Consider the following 18,268-nt stretch of genomic DNA (forward strand, 5'->3'; position numbering starts at 1 on the left):
AATGAAAAGGGCTGGGGGTATGGCTCATTGGTGGAACACCTCTGGGTTCAGTCTCAAGTACCACAAAAGACAGGAAGTGGGTGGATGGGAAAGTGGATTTCCCAAGCCTGAGACCACCCTGATAATGGCCACTCTGAAGGGAGCGGCCGATCGGTATTACTCTGTGATCCCACCTAGCTCACACGGGCATTCTCTACAGAGGCTGTGAGATTCGAGTCTCTTAGGAAGATGAAACCTCCTTCCCGGGACGCTTCTGCCCAGTTAGTAGGAGGGGCATTTTGAGAGGGGCTGAGATGCACTGAGCACTCCCAAGGCCTCCCAGCTTCCTCACCACCCAAGGCCTGCATGTAGGGGAGCCCACTGAGGGCAAGGGCACAGCCCAGAGGGAGGTGGGGGACATGACAGCTCACACCCCAAGGGCTGTGTTCTCAGCCTTTCTGATAGTCCCACGGCTGCAAAGGGGGAGAATTATCCTTTCCCCAGGGCTTTGAAGGTTCCATCCACTGTGGTCTAACCAGGACTGTTCAACTTCTCTCTGGCACAATCAGATAAATAGGCTATTTGGTGCTATATTGTCATTGGCAATCTTAACAGTTATCTGTGAGAAGCAAGCTGCTGTAGTAGTGGCTACAAGCACACCTGTGATCCCAGCACTCGAGAGGCTGAGGTAGGAGGATAGCTTCAATTTCAAGGCCAGCCTGGGCTACATGGTGAGTTCAAGACCAGGGTAAACTACATAGTGAGAACCTGTGTCCAAAAAAAGTGCATGCTCGGGAGAAGGGAAGAAGGGGAGAGGAGGAGTGTAAGGGAAAGTAACCCAATATTTTGTAAACTTAACAGGCACTAATAATAAAGGGAAAAACAGAAACAACAACAAAAATAAAATTTAGGCTCTTGGGATTCTTCTTTGGAGAAGGAAATTCCAAACACGGAGGAAGTAAACTAGAATGAATCCTGTGGCATCAGTTGGCACTGGTAACATGGGTGTGAGTGCATAGCTCAGGCCACCAAGAGGGGTCAGGACCAGGGATGCCCCTGTAGTGAGGGTGCACTTTCCAGCACCATCCTGGAATAAAAGGACTCAGGACTCCTTAGCAAAATGGCTAACTCCCAGAGGAAGATGAGTTGAGCCTGAAACATATTGTTGTGCTGGAAATTTTAATTTGCAAAGAGTGATGGGACATAGCAAAGGGACAGAGAAAACAGCTCAAGCCAGGCATGGTAGTACACACCTGTAAAGCCAGCACTCTGGGAGGCTGAGGCAGGAAGATTGCAAGTTTAAGTCCAGCCTGGGCAACTTAGCAAGACCTCATCTCAACAAAATAAAAAAGGGCCAAGGCTTGGTGCAAAGGCCTTAGTCTCAATTCCCAGACCACAAAAAAGAAAAAGAAAGGAAGGGAAGGGGAGAGGAGGGGAGGGGAGGGAAAGAATCAAAACGAATCATAGTTGTACAGTTTATGTTTCTTGAATACAAAAGAAAACCAAAAGTCTATACTGATGTAAATAAATAAATCGAAAGTTAGGAACAGCCATTTCCATAGTCTCAAAGTACTTCCCACAAAATACTCATTACCCACAAAGGGGAAAAACCAACTTGAAACCTGGCAGACACCATGGTGCCCATGTGGTCACATGTGATCGGTTTTGGGGTATCTGGCCATCACTCACATCATCAGGAGCAGACACCAGGGAAGTCAAGATGGAGGGAGAGCTTTCCTCAGAATGCCCTCTCAAGTGTCAAGGTCACAAGCATAGAGAAAGACTCTTCCATATTAAAGGAAACTGAAGAGACTTGACAACGAAATACAACTTGTGATCTGAGCTCAATCCTTTTACTATAAAGGACAATGTTGGACAGACATATCAGTGCACGCCCTTAATCCCAGCTACTTGGGAGGCTGTGGCAGGAGGATGGAAAATTCAGGGCCAGCCTGGGTAACTCAGCAAGCAAGGCTCCATCTGGAAATAAAATTAAAAAGGGGCTGGACACAGCTCAGTGGTAGAGCTCTTGCCAGCAAATGCAAGGCCCTGGGTTCAATCTCTGGTGCCATTAAAAAAATAAAGGGGCCAGGGATTTAGCTCAATGGTTCCACCGCCTGCCTCACAAGCGGAAGGACCCAAGTTAGATCCCGGTACCAAAAAAATTAAATTAAATTAAATTAAATAAATAAATAGGACATTGTTGGGACCATTGGCAAAATCCAAAAAGGGCCTGAGGGTTAGCTGGGAGGTAGCAGGTATCACTTGAACTTCCCTATGCTGATGGGTGTCCCTGTGGGCAGGAAGCACCCCAAAGTGTCCGCAGTTAAGGACCATTGAGCCGCCAGCTTCCTCTCAAAACCAGAGGAAGTGGTGAGCAGGAAGTGGGCTGAGTTGGACCTTCATGGAAGTCAAGTCCTTTCTAAAGCCAGATGAGTGCGTGTGTGTGTGTGTGTGTGTGTGTGTGTGTGTGTGTGTGTGGGTCCAGAACTTCCTCGCTGGGCCTAAGTTCACCCTCTGTATAGCAAGGGTGAAAATCACAGTAATCCCTCAGGGGTGGCCAGAGGTTATCTGTGGACTACAGCCCAGAACTGGGCTCACACACAAATCTCCAAATGGTGAGGAACTATTTGAGGGCTTTGTTTGTTCTGTTTTTCCTATGTACCCCATTCCTGGAAAAGCACCAGGCCACCGAGTAAGGTCACCAACTCCAGTGCCAGGGAGCCAGGGAAGCCATGAAAATGGGAGGGAGCTGGGGTGGTGGGGACAGAGGGGACACCTCTGGCAGGACACCTGCCTGGCCTCAGGCAGAGGGGCACCCGGCTTCCTCGAGGCTTCTGTTGTTTCTTTTCCAAGAGATGTCAAAACTCCTGTCTTTTATAGGAAATTGCTAGATTTTTTTTTTTTTGGAGACAGGATCTCGCTATATAGTTCAGGCTGGCCTTGAACGCACTATGTAGCCCAGGCTAGCCTCCAATTTACAGCAATCCTCCTGCCTCAGCCTCCTACATGCTGGGATTACAAGTGTGTGCCTCCACCCCTAGCTAGGAAAACCCTAGATTTTTTTTTTGGTACTGGGGATCGAACTCGGGTCCTTGCGTTTGCACAGCAGGCGGCAAAACCACTGGGCTAAATCCCTGGCCCCCCTAGATTTTTAATATTGACATTTCTCCCGGGAATTTGCAATTGGAAAGAGTGGGGGAAACTGAGTCAGGCAAATGACCACAGACTCTGAACTGGGAGGTGATGCCGAACAAAGCAGGCAACACGCGGCAGCACCACAGCCAGGCCAAGCTGAGTTTCCAGGGATCCAAAAGCCCACAGAAAAGCAAAGCAGGTTTGAAAAGGATGAGGCTGAAGAGGAAAGCAGGAGAGAGAATATGTTTGCCCAGAAGGTCCAATCTCCGTGTTCACAATGAAATAAAAGTAATAACAATAGCACACACAGGTGGCCATTTCATCCCCATAGCAACCCTACAGATGAGCGCTTTCCTCCCCACTTTACAGATGAGGAGACTGAGGCACAGACTGGCCTTGAGCATCTGTCAGAGCAGCCTATCCTACAGACCTCCCTCCACTTAGACCAGGCTGGGTGCACTTTTATCCTTTGAAAGCAAAGCAGCTGATGGCAAGAGCAGGGATTACCATCAGGTGGTGGCCTCTCTCCCCAGCTACTGTCACAGGCAGAATGGTGGGGACTCCTGAGTCCTTTGCAAGAGGGGGCCCAGCATCCAGCTTCTGCCTTCCTATGTCCCCTAAGGCAGAAAAGAGGGTGTCTGTGATGCCCTCTGCTGAGCCATGGGCTTGAATTTCTCAGCTTGGGTCCTGGCCAGGGAGCCAGAAAAGACAAGTGACAAGGACTCTGCTGCCCAGCATTGGGTTACCACCCCAACTCAGGGCCTGAGCACCAGGCCGGGCTGTGGGCATAAGAGCTGCTGGTCAGCTGATGGCGGCAGAGCCCAGGGCCTGTTCTAGAAGCTGCCCTGTGGATGGAGAGAGGTGGCACTAGCTGCAGAGAAGGGGACAGAGGGAGCCTCCCTCCCTGCCAAGCAGACCATGCCAAGGACTGGGGCTGGGCAGAAGGCACCCAGAGGGGGCAGGGCCCAGGCCTGCGGGGAGGGGCTGGCCGCCCTGTGGCCTGGCATCAGCCGCAAAACCTTCATCAGCCCCCTGTTTCTCCACCCAGGGCTGGGAGGCTCTGTAAGCTCCTTGCTTCCCTAAATGAAAGACGCTTTCTAAGAGCCATAAAACCGTCCCCACTCCAAACAATGGGCCCTTATCCGTGTGTCCTTCACATAAACTCCCATTAGCACTGCACCAGAAGCTGCAGCCCAGGGTTTTATAGACTGGCTTTCTGGGCCAGCCCCAGCACTCATTAACATCCACTCCCCCAGCCCTCTATGGAGGCTTCAACCCACCCATCCCTCCCATTGACTGAGGCCCTGGCAGCCTGGCCAGCACAGAGGCTTTGTGCTAGTTTATGAATAAAGAAACCCAGGCCCAGAGAGGTTAGGTGATTTGCCCAAGGTCACACAGTAGGAGCGCTGAGGTTAATCCAGAGTCCAGGCTGCTGCCCCTGGACCATGTGGCTTTGGGTTACAAGAGCCAGATCCTTCCCCAGAAACACAAGGGGCTAAGTCTGAAAATGAGTCTCTCCTGAGACCCCAGAGCCTTCACCTCACCTGTCAGCAGAGGCACTGGGTGTGGGGTAGCATCAGACAGGAACCCAGCACACCAGGGACACAGCATGAAGTAGGACTGGAGCCCTTTCCCTTCCGTGAAGCCCAGAGTTCCCCATCATTTAGGGTCCACCAGGCCCAACTGCATTTTATAGAACATCTGTGTCCAAATCGTTCTCACACCAGGAACTGAGGCACAGAGAGGTGCAGAGCAGCACTCACTGCAAACCCACATACAGGCAACAACTCCCCAAATGTGCAGGGCCCCCGGGGACCCCAGGAACTCCCTGACCATCTCAGGCTGCTCCCCCAGAGCCCCATCACAGCCGCCCCAGACACCCCCTCATGTGCCCTGTCTACCCCAGCTTCCGGGAGCTCCTCAGATATCTGGCTCCTGGAGAGACTGGCACAGAGCTGGGATTTGAACACACATCTCACGGTTCACTTCTCCCTAAGATGCTGTGGTTCCTGACCGGGCAAACCAGATGTTATAGCCAGCACACAGACCTCTTTGTGGAGGTGACTATTTCCAAGGCTGCCCCACCCTGGCAGCTGGCTCAGGGCCTGTCCTGTGGCATCATCTCCCTGTCACCTTTGCTGCTCCGAGGACAACCCATGGGCCCTGTGTCAGGTTATTGTAGACAGGTGATTAATTAGATATTTTGTAGGCAGGTAGACGGGGCCAACCCTCAAGGAGCCAACATGGAGGACAATGGAGACACATTTACTAAAGGCCAACATAGTAAAAAAAGAGAAAGTACTACACCCATGTGCTTTCCCTAAGGATGAATAGCAGTGACTAACATTCTACATAGATATCAATCATCTGGGTGGGGGGACCAAGATCTTACCCACCCCTTCTAGGAAAAGATCCCTGACCCACCCCTTACTGGAAATCCTTGTTCTTTCCTTATTTGCTTGCTACATGACTTGCTTCCCCATTGGATCCTCATTTAATCCAAAGTACCTAAGTGACTATACTTGTAAACTTATTGGTCGGTCATAGTTTTGTCCCACTTCATGTCCACCTTGTGGTTTCTCACTGGACCAGTATTACCTGAGGGACTCTACTTGCAATCTTACTAGTTGACCATAGCTTTGTCCCACCTTGAACCCTCCTCACCTTGTGGCTTTGTCCCATAAAACACCTTTGAGAAGAAGGGTGGGCGGGCAACCCACTTTCCGGTCCCCCTTCTGTCTCTCTTAGACAGACACTTTCTTTCTCTCAATAAATTTTTCCTATGATGTTCCTAGAATTCATTCTTTGATTTTAGAGAACACAAACTCAGCAAGTTTGAGAGTTTTATCTATTCCCCTATATCAAGATGACCTCATCAACACCATCATCCCAGATGACACTGACTGAGCACCTACTACCTGCAGGCACCACACCAACCCTTTGCCTATATTACCCCATCCAGTCACAATAATCCCATGAGGGAGGTGCCATCCTCACCCCCACTAGATAAGGAAGCTAATAAGCAAAGATGGCTGGCCCACAGTACACAGGACTGTGCTGTTAAATTATCTCTCAGCTCTGCTATACTTCAACACCTCCACCGCCCCCACCTCACCCCCTCCGTCTGTTTCCCAGTCAGATCTAGAATACAGTGCCTTGGCGGGGCATGGTGGTGCAGGTTTGTAATCCCAGCACCATGAGTTTGAGGCCATCCTGGGCTACATAGTAAGTTCAAGACCAGCCTGAACTACATAGTGAGACTATGTCTCAAAAAACAAACAAACAAAAAGAATACAGTGCCTGGCACAGAATGGGCACTCTATTAACAGTCTCTGGATAGATGAAAGGAGCCATGGATGAATGGATGTATGAGAAATGGGTAGATGGAAGGAAGGAAGGAAAATAATGGAAGAGCAGATGGTGAATGATGGAAGGATGGATGGATGGATGAGAAATTGATGGGTGGAAGGAAGGAAGGAAGGAGGAATGGATAAGTAGATGGTGGATGATGGATGGAAGAATGAATGGGTGGATGGATGATTGGATAGAAAGATGATGCATGAAAGTGTGGTGGATGATAGACGATGGATGGATGGCCATGTGAATGAATGAATATAATTTAAAAATAAGAGAAGAACTTATTTGAAGAGGCTCCTCCACTCTCAGCCCCCTGCTACCTCAGTAAAGAGGGAGGAAGCTGGATGCAGTTTCTCTGATAAATGAAAAATCCTCAACAGAGACTGCAGGAAAGCAAGAGAGAGTACATTGAGTTTTTAGGGACAGGAATAAAGGTGCAGCCCATGAGTGATAGCTCCAAGAGAGCTTCATGAGGGCAAGCGCAGGCAGTATCTGCCCCTGCAGCTCCCTTCCCAGGCACCACCCCTTGGCCAGGGAAGTGCAGTCTCGTGTGGGCTCAACTACAAGATCCGAGTGTCAGGTCCAGGCAGGGGTCATAAACTGCCCAGAGGAGCGAGCTCTGCCCTGTGGCTCCAGGGTGGACCTGGCAACAGAGCTGTGCGTTGTGGCTGGCATGAGCCCCAACACATTCCCTGTAACTCTCCCAGTCTTATACAGACCACAGGAGCTGAGAGATGGTGCACTGGCCCTCAAGTCCTCCTCCCTTGTGAATTCTCATCAGTGGTTTCAGCTCCTTGGATTCGGGGTGAGATCAGTCGCAAACAGGCCCCCACCTGAACGCAACCTACAGTTTCCAGTTTCCGGTGGAGGAGGCAAGACTCACATGAAACAACACACCAGCCCCAGGAGAGCAGGAGCTGGACCTCATGGTCCAGTTTCAGTTTCCAGAGCAACTTTAAGAAAGACAGGAGCCAGCACTCAGGAGGCTAAGGCAGGAGGATCACAAGTTCAGGGCCAGCCTGGGGTACACAGTTAGACCCTTCCACAAACACCAAAAAAGGACAGAAAAAGAAAAAAGAAAGAGGAAGAAAGAGAAAAAGATTAGAAAGCAAACTCTGTCCCCAGCCTTTGTGGAGGAGACCTTGTTCATCGAAACAGACATGGTGAGACACCCAGCTTCTACATCTGTCAGAAACAGGGTGTCAGGATGGCCTGGGTTCCAAGGTACCCTTTTCCTTTATTGAGCACCTACCATGCGCCAGGCTTAGCAATCTGCCTCATGCAGCAGAGAGCCCAGTATCACCATCCTCCTCTGCAGTTGCTAGAGGAGATCCGTGAGTCCCCTACGTTCACTCCAGCAGAGAACGGCGTGTCCCAGAGTCACCCTTCTTCCACCAGGCACAGGGCACCAGTTGGGGCAAGCCACAGACATCAGGGCTGGAAGAACCCATAGGAATGATCCAAGCCAATCTCTGCCTTTCCCAGAGGGGAAACTGAGGCCCAGACAGGACAAGGGTTTGCTCAAGGTCACACAGGACATAAAGAGCACACCAGGGAACACCATGGCCTCTGGGCTCCAGGCCCAGCTTGTCTCCAACACCCTTAACCAATTTGATCTGAGAGAAGAAGCTGATCAGGTTTCACGCTGATGTTGGGGGAGGAGTGGGCGGGGTTGACCCCTGCTCCCACAGGCCCCTCCCTCTGCTGGGGCATCTCCTGTCCCTGGCTGGGTTCAGAGGAGGGACAGGGATCCCTGCGAGCCAGGAGAGCACCTATGTTCCTGGCCCCCTGGGAACAAGGGCAGCCACTGTTCCCAGACCCACAGGGCTGGGAGAAGGGTGCCTATTCTGCCTTGGAGCCAAGTGAGAGGAGGCTGAACTTGGAGCTGGGGACACACTTGGTGGCAGCCCCAAGCCACCTGCCCAGCTGAGCTCCTGCGACCTGTTTCAGCCTCTGGAATCCAGGAATCTGGGTACCCTGGGAGGACCCCATTCCCCGGGGAGCAGCCACTGTGCTGGGGGTGCTTACTTCTGGGGACTTCAAATCCCAGCTCCCAACTCCTGGTCCTGCCACCACTTCCTGGTCCTGGGCTCAAACTGGGGATCCCCCTGCCTCAGCCTCCCAGAATGCTGAAGTCCTGCCACTTCGTGTGAGCTCTCTCAGCTTCTCTACTGTATGTACACTTGTGTCCTCATGTCTCTATTGGCTTCAAGGGTTAAATGTCAGGGCTGTCCCAGTAACAGAAGGACCTAAGGCTAGGCTTGGGTAATTATCTCCTTGTATGCTTGTGCTGAGGTTTTAAAGGCTTTCCCAGCCATGACTGTTCACAGCCTCAGGGAGAGGCTGGAGAAAGGCTCAACCCCTGCACCAGAAGGAGCAACCCAGGCCCAAGAGGTCAAGAGGCTGGCCCAAGGCCCCAGATTTAGGGATGAACCAGAGTCCCTCAGATGCCCACCCCAGCTCAACCCAGAGGTGCTGAATGGGAAGAGAGAAAAATCAGAGCTCAGCAAGCCTGGCCCTGTCCTGGCTGCACCATGAATATGACATGTGACCTTGGAGGGTGACTTCCAGTGACGGCACTTTCAACTTCCTGACTGATGATTTCTGTGTCGCTGACCAACTGTGTGGCCCTGGGTAAGAGGCTTCACCTCTCTGAGCCCCAGCTGCTTCCTGTGTGAAATCAGGGCATCGGGAGGGCTAACTGGTACATCCATCATACAGGGTGCTGGGCAAGGGTAAAGCGCAATAAATGGAAATGCGGCCAACAGCAGGGTGCTTGTAGTCGATGTCACTGTCATTATTACTGTGCTGTCAGTGGGAGGGGTTGGGGGACCACCTTAGCAACTTCTTGTCCACACGACTGTCCTGGAGAAGCAATGGCAGACCAGCCTGGACTTCCGGGTGGTGAGCTGAAAGAGGGCCATGCCAGTCACCTCCCAAGGACCCCCAAGTCCCCTAGAGCCCACTCAGAGGAACTCAGCCCTCGGAGACAGGAGCGAGGTGGGGGCCCCCAGGCCAACCTTAGGAGATCCCAACTGGGGACCGGAAGCTGGGGAGGCAGCCCCACCTTAGCAGCCCTGATGCTTCCACCCAGATGCTTTTGGAGGCTCAGAGTCAGGAGGGAGGCCAGAGTGTGCCGTGGCAGCTGTGTGACCTCTCTGAGCCTCTGTCGCTCACCCGTGGACACAATCATTATGAGGATGGCAGCTCCTGCTCCAGGACCTGGCTGCTTTGCAAACTCTGAAGTGCCTCAGGTGAGTCACTGCCCTTGCTGATCACAAGCACCCCTTCATAGGTGAGCAAGGCGGTGGAGCAGTAGCACAGGAAGGCCACCCTGCTGGTGGGGTAGGAAGAAGGAAATAGGCCCAGGCCCCTCTGCCACACCCACACCCTCCTGCCTCCTGTGCCCGGGGTTCCTACAGAACCCCAGACAGTGTCTGAGACCCCTGGCCAAACTCCACTGCTTGTCCTGGCCTGGCAGGGAACCTGGGGGACAATGAAGTTCACAGTTGCATTGACTAGGCCCCTGGGAGGCCACCTAGTTGGAGTCACAAGGTCACTCAACTGTCTCCCTTACAGCCCAGCCCCTATGGGCAGTGGGCCCTGCCCCATGGCAGCAGTAAGGCCTGGGGGCTTAGGACTCAGCGAGACTCTAGAGCCAGATACGCCTGGGCTCAGATCCCTGGCCCCCTTTCTGGGGCTGTTGAACCCTGAGCAGGTCACTTAACCTCCCTGTGCCTGTTTCTCAGCCATAAACTAAGAGATTAAGGATAATATTGGCTCGAGCTGGGCCAGTGGCACATGCCTGTAAGCCCAGCACCTGGGAGGCTGAAGAGAAGGATCATGAGTTCAAGCCTTGTCTGGAGTAGGTATCAAGACCTCATCTCAAAAACAAAAAAGAATTTAATACCTCATGAGGGTATCTGAGGATTAAATGAGTTAATACATGGGCTGTGTTTGTTAGCAAAATACTTGGCACGGGCTGGGGATTTAGCTCAGTGGTTCCACCGCCTGCCCCACAAGTGGAAGGACCCGAGTTTGATCCCTGGTACCAAAAAATAATAAGTGGCATGGTGTAAGTGACCAGTAAGTATCATAACATCATTTGCTGCGCATTGGCCGTAAAACGAAAAGGCTGTACCAACAGCAGTGAGCTCCCCGTCACCGGAGATATTCAAGTCTCGGCTGAACTACCACCTGCCAGGATTCACAGCCAGGATTGCCGGGTGACCTTTCCGATGCTGTCCAACCATGAGCTCAGAAGTTCCTGACTGGGAAACTGTGCAGGCCGTGTCAGCCCCTCCAGACACAGCTGTCACAGGACAGGGTGGGATGGGATGGGACAGGACTGGACAGGATGGCAGAGGGCTGCCGGGCTGGGAAAGCTGGGGAGCAGCACCTGGAAGCAGGCACGGAGGCCGAGTGAGGAGCACTGGACAGGGAGTCCTCAAGTGCCTTTGACTCTGACCCTCAACAACACAGTTGAGCTGCCATCCTGAGGCCCTGCAAGCTATACCTCAAACTCCATGACCCCAAAAGGGAGGGGGTGCCCACATGTGCACACCCTCAGCCCACGGTGCCCTGGCCTGCCCCGCCAGCCCAGGCTGGGCCCAGGGGCTGGGCACAGTCCTCCCTGGCCTGCCCCAAGCTGTCCCCATGGCCTCTTGCACCAGGTGGGAGCAGGGTGTCCCGGGCTGGATCCCGAGGCTGTCAGCGGGGCAGAGACCTCACATCCCACTGTGACCTCTGAGGGACTGCCCTGCCCAGAGGTGGTCAGCAGGGAGCTGACCTGTCGTGTGCCTTCCAAGGGCCGTCCTCAGGGAAGGGCTGAGTCCTCACGGTGGGAAGGACCGAGTCCTCGCGGTGGGAAGAGCCGGGGCTGAAGCAGCTGGCAGAGCGAACAGGAGCCTGGGTTGGATGTGCTGGCTCCCAGGTAGGCCAGACATACAGACTGCCCAGGTGTGAGTCACTCACCTGCCAGACCTGCTGGACAGGTGCGCAGGTAGGCAGAGGGTGGGAGAGTGGCCATTGGATGCAACCGCACTGCACTGGGCTGGGCCACCTGTCAGCAAGGCCCAGGAGGCCCAGGAACCCAGGAGGAGCAGGAGAGAGAAGGAAGGCAGGGCCTGGGGGTGGAGGACCACAACAACTGAGCAGCAGGGTCGAGCTCTGCTCCCCAGGTCAGGTGTAGGGCACCATCTCAAGGAAGGGATGGTAGTGGGCAAATGCTCTACTACTGAGCTGCATCCCCAGCCCTTTTTTAATTTGATACTTTGAATGTCTCACTAAGTTGACAGATCTAGCCCAGAACTTGCAATCCTCCTGCCTCAGCCTCCTGAGCAACCAGGATCACAGGCATGGGCCATTATGCCCAGCTGGGCCAGAAGCCTTTTTTTGTGGGGGGGGGGGGTACCGGGGATTGAACTCGGTCCTTGCAGTTGTGGGGCAGACAGCAGAACCACTGAGCTAAATCCCTGGCCTCCAGAAGCCTTTTAACCAGAGAAAGTGGAAAGAAACGTGCGTGTGTGTACCGGAGACCCCTGCAGTTAGGTTCCAGTACCCTGCCCAGTATATAACGCAGGCCTGAGAAATAAATATACTAAGAGACAGAACTAGGAAAAAGAAAGCGGGCACCAGGACAACTAATGCCAGTGCAACTGATAAAAGTCCCTGACCAGTCCCAGTCACTGACTTTTATTGGCAACCAACTGGGGTAAGGTCAAGCTATGCGCAGTTTCTATGGAAATTAATGTAACAAGGCTCATAAGAGACAAGACAAAGAATTCTCAAATTAGGAACAGAATAGACAAAATATATGGTTGTAATTAGAACATTGTCCTTCCAGTCAAAAGGTTTCAGTTTGGGTTCAAGTTACTCTGACCTCTGCACGTAAGCTTCAGCCAGACTCACTTCTGTAAAGAGTCCAGTTGTGGGGTTAACTCTTCACAACCTGCTTTGGGCATAATCAATATTATGGTCCTCTGCATGTGTGGAAGTTGGAAAGACCCAGGTTTGAGTCTGTACCCTCTCCTGAGCCACTGTGTGACCTCATGCAGGTGTTTGTGTCCTTCTGAGCCTCAGGCACCTCCTTGCTAAACTGGGGTAATAATAGTCGGCCCTGCCTGTGGGCCTGGTTCTACAGGCAGTGTCCACAGTGGCCAAAATCTGGAAACCACCTGGATGGACCTTGGGGGATGAATAGCTAATCAGTCCTCTATTGTGGAACTGGTCAGCCTCAAAAACAAAGGAGAGCTGAGTGTGGTGGTGCACACCTGTAATACTAGCACTCAGGAGGCTGAGGCAGGAGAATTGCTACTAGTTGGAAGACAGCCTGGGCTACATAGTGAAAGCCAGCAAGAACTACATAGTGGGCTGGAGATTTAGCTCAGTGGTTTCCATGCCTGCTGCGCAAGCGCAAAGACCTGAGTTCGATCCCTGGTACCAAAAAAAAAAAAAAAAAAGAACTACATAGTGAGACCCTGTCTCAAAAAAAGGGAAATTCTGATGTATCTGATCCATGCGCAACCCTAAAATGTGAAATAAGCCAGACGTATGCCACATATTCCATGACCCCATGTATATGTGTCACAGCCACACAGACACAAAGTGGGATGGACACAGCCTGGGAACGGGGAACAGGAGTTTGTGCTTACTAGCCACAGAGCTTTTGTTTAGAATGATGAAAAAGATCATGAAATGTGTGGTAGTAACAGTTATACAACACTGACTGTGTTCATGACACTGAATTATACACTTAAAAATGGTTGCTAGGGCCGGGGATTTAGCTCAGTGGTTCGGCCGCCTGCCTCACGAGCGGAAGGATCTGAGTTAGATACCCAGCACCAAAAAAAAAAAAAAGGTTGCCATAATTGGGCTTGGTGGGTAGTAGCACACAAATGTAATTTCAGCACTTGGGAGGCTGAGTCAGGAGGATCACAAGTTTGAGATCACCTTGGGCAACTTAGCAAGACCCTGTCTCCCAAAGTTATAAATAAATCAATGTTTGGCATGCAGACCTGGGCTCACCTCCCAGTACCACCCCATGGCCCACAGACCATGGCTGTGTCTACTAGATTACAACACAAACTATTCACATGATTTTTGTGTGTGAAGTTCAGGATGTGGGACCCAATTAACAGTACCAGCCCTTTGAGACCAGAAGTGCTTGGAATTTACAGTTTTACAGTCAGAAGCAAGACACAGACCAAATTGACAGACTTTACTCTTAGGAGCTAAGGAGTGAGGGGCCTGGGAGGAAAAAAATTTAAAAATAGGGCTAGGCATGGAGAAAGAATTGTAACCTGGGATAATTGTGTTCCCTGAAGCTGCAGTTTCCTTAAAAGTACTTTTTGGTTTTGTTTTTTGTTTGTTTGTTTGTTTGTTTTTTGGTACCGGGGATCGAACTTGAGTCCTTGCGCTTGCACAGCAGGCGGTGAAACCACTGAGCTAAATCCCTGGCCCTGCTTTTGTTTTTTTTTAAGATGTGATTTTATGTTTTTGTTTTTGTTTTTTGGTACCAGGAATCGAACCTGGGACCTTGCACTTCCACGGTAAGAAGCCCTAACCACTGAGCTAAATCCCCAGCCCACTCTTTGTTTTTTTGATACTGGGGATCAAACCCAGAATCTTCACGCTGAGCTATATCCCCAGCCCCACTTTTTGTTGTTGTTGCTGTTGGAGACAAAGCCTCTCACTAAGTCGCTATGTTGCCCAAGCTGGGCTCAAACTCAGGATCCTCCTGCCTCAGCCTCCCAAAGTTCTGAAATTACAGCACATTCAGCAAAAAGTCCAATTGTAAAATTATAAGTTTCCTTGCTTCTATTTTAAATTATAATTTTCCTTATGCCCTTTCTGTCTTTATTTCTTCTTATCCTTCCTCAGCAGAACATCACCCCATGTCCAAGGTCAGCCCCTTCAAGCTGAGGTACCTCCATATCCCAAGCTTCTTTCCTGACCCAGAATGGAATAAACTTCCATACACTTATTTCTACATCTTATGGAGCAGATCCTGACCTTCTGCGGTAGAAGTCTCTCTCCACCCTCGCCCCTGCATTTTAGCTCCATTTTTCCTAGGCAGCCTTTCCTGCCACAACCCCAAACCAGCATTGTGGCCCTGAGGTGCTTTGCCAACTCCCAACCCAGACCCAGCCCAGAGCACCAGGCCCGACTTGGCTCAGCTGAGTCCCAGGATGAGGGATCTCTTACAGGATAAGCACTTCTGAGCGTGGGACAGGACCAGAGGGAAGGTCCCAGGCCACACCCTGTTTTGCAACCAGTCAGCTAGGGAGAGGCTGGCGACACCCCAAGTTTCTGGGGGACTCCAGCCACCCACCGGCCCTATGGGAGCCTCCTGAAATTAGGCAAAGGACTTTATGCAAATCACCCTTCCTCCTTGCCTTTCTTTCCTTTTTTTCTGTTTTTTGTTTTTTGCAGTGCTAGATTGGACTCAGGCCTCACACATACTAGGCAAGGTCCAGCTTGGGCTCAAATTTTAACTCCTCCTGCCTCAGCCTCCCAGAGCACTGGGATTACAGGCATAGGCCACCACACACAGCCTGCCTCCAGGTCCTTGAATCTGGTTGTGTACGGGCAGGACAGGACAGAGGCTGCAGGTGACAGGTGGCACGGAGGCAGGGAGGCAGATTCTGAGCCTGGGCTCCTCTCCTGGCTGCTGACCTCCTAAGCCTCCTGCACAGGTCCTGAAAGTGCAGAGCCAAGGCTGTGAGACCTGCTGGGCCTGGGCGCTTTGTGCATGCAGATCAGGGACCCCAAACCCCACCACTTTGTCTGCATCCAGCTTTGCAAACAACATCAAGGCCAGAAGCCTCTCCTGGGCTGCCTGCCCATGTGTCCTGGAGAGAGAAGCCACAGCCCCCTTTGCCATGCTACAAGCCGTGGGGCTGCAGGAGCTCAGGGGCGCCCCACACCCTCTTCCCAGTCAGATGGGTGCCCTGGAAAGGGACCTTGGCCACACTCATAGGTCCCCCAGCCCAGGGACTTCTGAGCTCCCAGGTTGGTGCTTAACAACCAATGCTACAACTGGGACCACGGGGCCTGTAATTAGGGCTGGGCAGATCAAACGGGCCTGTGTGTGGAATCGGCTGCATCAGCCCTGACCTCGGCCAAGACGCTCTCCCCTGACCTCTGTAAAGTGGGGCCAAAGACGCTGCCCCTAGGAGGCGATTGTAAGCAGTGAATGAACTCGTTCACATAAAATGCTTGGGATGGGGCCCAGCGGGCCAATGAGTGTGGGGGTGGAGGGGTGGCTTCACCAGGTTCTTAGGCCACTGTCCCACAAAAACTTTGTGTAGGGTAGGCCCAGACTTATCTTTGCATCATTTAAGTTTTAATGGGCAAATGAGTTTGTTTCCTGCAAAGCATTTATTGCAGTTTGTAATTAGGTGATATATCTGCTGTTTGCTTAGATTTTATCTGCGCCCTCCACTGTTTATGAACCCCATGAAACAGGAGCCTGAGGGTCCGAGTCACTCAAATATATCCTCAGCACCTAACCCAGTGCCCGGCACAAGTATGAGGTTAATAAACATTTATTGAACAAATAAATAAATGTAATAGATTTCAGAAATCAAAAGTGAATACCCAGGAGGTCCCACTTACAGCAGTGTGAGCCAGGCTATGGCACGGGATTCTTATATGTCATATACACAACCCACTGAAATCCCTGAGGGAGTACGCCAGGAACTTTCGGGAGAGGGCTGGGTAGCTCAGGGGTAGAGGGCTTGCCTGCCTACTCCAGACCCTGGCACTGCAAAACAAACAAACAAAATGTGGAGCTGGATGTAATGATGCATCCCTGTGTTCCCAGCACTCTGGAAGGCTGAAGCAGGAGGATCACTGAAAGTTCAAGGCCAATCTGGGCAACTTAGCAACTTAGTGAGACTCTGTTTCAAAAAATTAAAAAATTAAGGTACAATTCCCAATGAGAAATGTAATTGTGTTGTATACCTACAATGTACCAATAAAAGAATTTAATACAAAACAAAATTAAAAAATTGGGCCCAGGATTTAGCTCAGTGCCTCGCCTGCCTTGCAAGTGCAAAGCATGAGTTTGATCCCCAGTACTGCAATAAATAAATAAATAAATAAATGTAAAAGTCTGGGAATGTAGCTCAGTACAAAGGCCCTGGGCTCAATCCTTAGCGGAGGGAACATAGGAAAGAACTTTCCCGTTGGAGTCTGGGGCTGTGATGCCCTGTCCATACCGGTGACTCCCCTGAGTTGAAGGCCAGGACCCTCTGCGTGGGTGGCACAGAGGTGGGGAACCCTAACCCAAGACAGTGCTCCAAGCGGTAGAGAACATGGCAAGTGGCATTTTCTGGGTCCACTCCACCCCCACCTTGTCCCAGCAGGATGACCCCACATGTACTGGTCTCATCGTCACCCCACCTGAGGAAGGACAGCTGAGGCTCAGGAGCGTGCCCATGGCCCGCAGAGAGAAGGGCGAAGTTGGGATTTGAAGCATCTACTTTTTCACTCTTTTGGCTCCGAGCTGGGCAAATGTCAGGCCCCAGACGTCCACCCTGGCTCAGGTCTCAGCAGCAGCACCCAGTGATGGCTTACTCGGGGCAGGGAATTGATACACTGCACTTTGGGGAGACCCCTCCACCTGCCAGGGCCTGGGAAGGAGGATCAGGCCTTTCCCACGGCAGGACATGGGCAGGGAACCAGGGCCCAGGTCAGGGAAACCGAGGCACGGTCCAGGTGCACAGGCAGTAAGGTACACAGACGCTGTAAGCCAGCATGGCGGTCTGGGGGATGGTGGTCATGCACCACAGCCTGGGGACAGTGCCCGGGGTGCCAAGGGGCTCAGCCCACAAAGCCCTGAGTGGCTGCCCAGAGGCCTGGGAAGTGTGAAGGCTGATGTGCTGAGAGTACCTGCCGTATGCTCCCTGTCCCTCCCTGTGGCCCACGGGTGGCCCTGAGCTGGCTGCACTCCTCATAGTGCTTCAAACGCTTCCTACTTGGAAGCCATTCAGGATCACTGAGACTTGGAAAGGGGGAGTTTTTAAATAAGTGCACTCCACCCAGGTTGATGGCTCAAGTTTGTAGTCCCAGCATTCTGAGAGGCTGAGGCAGGGGCCCACAAATTCAAGTCCAGCAGCCAAGTGACTTGGTAAGCCTGCTCTCAAGGTGGAGGAGAGGGGCTGGGGAGTGGCCCCTGTGGAGACCCTGGGCTCCACCCCACCCACCCCCCATACTGCAAAGAAAAAGACTCGCTTTCTACTGCCAAGAAAGGACATCATTCGGGCCAAGAGACAGCCCACCCCACCCTCCAGACCAAGTCACCAGCCGAGGTGCCACAGAGGCTGTCACCTGGGGCTGGGGTCGGCTGGCCCTGGAGGAGGCAGGGCGGAGGGAGAGAGGAGGGGCAGGCACTGGGGACCCCTGGAGGGGAGGGGAGGGGGCAGCACCATGGGGTCCCCAGCGTGGAGACACCCTGGAGGTCTCAGAGCTCCGGTGTAGCCCACTGGACAGGTAGGACAGGTACACAAGAACAGGCCCAGGAAGATTCCTGGGAGCAGAGGCATTCACTCCTGTTCTCTGAGGGCTGCTGCTCCCATCTGATCTAAGTCACCTCCTGTGCACCCCGGCCGAAGGCCACTGCCATCCAACCTGGGGCCACACAGCACCGAGGGAGGCCCCAGCCAGTGGGACTGAAGCCAGGCCCTTTGCACTGAGCTACATCCCCAGACCGTTGTTTATTATTATTATTATTATTATTATTATTATTATTATTAATTTTTAGACTTGGTCTTGCTAAGTCACTAAGTAG

General features: G+C 52.2%; 1 protein-coding gene across 2 annotated transcripts in view; it reads right to left on the minus strand.

The window, feature by feature from the left end:
* Arhgef10l (Rho guanine nucleotide exchange factor 10 like) overlaps positions 1-11,403 on the minus strand; it is a 133,745-nt gene extending 122,342 nt beyond the window's left edge. The window contains exon 1 of one of the 2 annotated variants that reach the window (XM_087215699.1): positions 11,264-11,403. The gene's annotated coding sequence lies outside the window, so the exon portion shown is untranslated. The remainder of the gene's footprint in view (positions 1-11,263) is intronic. The other variant, XM_087215701.1, reaches the window with a different exon arrangement.
* Between the last annotated feature and the right edge of the window lie 6,865 nt (positions 11,404-18,268).

The sequence above is a fragment of the Heterocephalus glaber genome, unplaced genomic scaffold, assembly GCF_053883595.1.
Source record: "Heterocephalus glaber isolate CG9 unplaced genomic scaffold, H.glaber_assembly_v1.0 deba00001452, whole genome shotgun sequence".
In the NCBI taxonomy this organism is placed as follows: Eukaryota; Metazoa; Chordata; class Mammalia; order Rodentia; family Bathyergidae; genus Heterocephalus; species Heterocephalus glaber.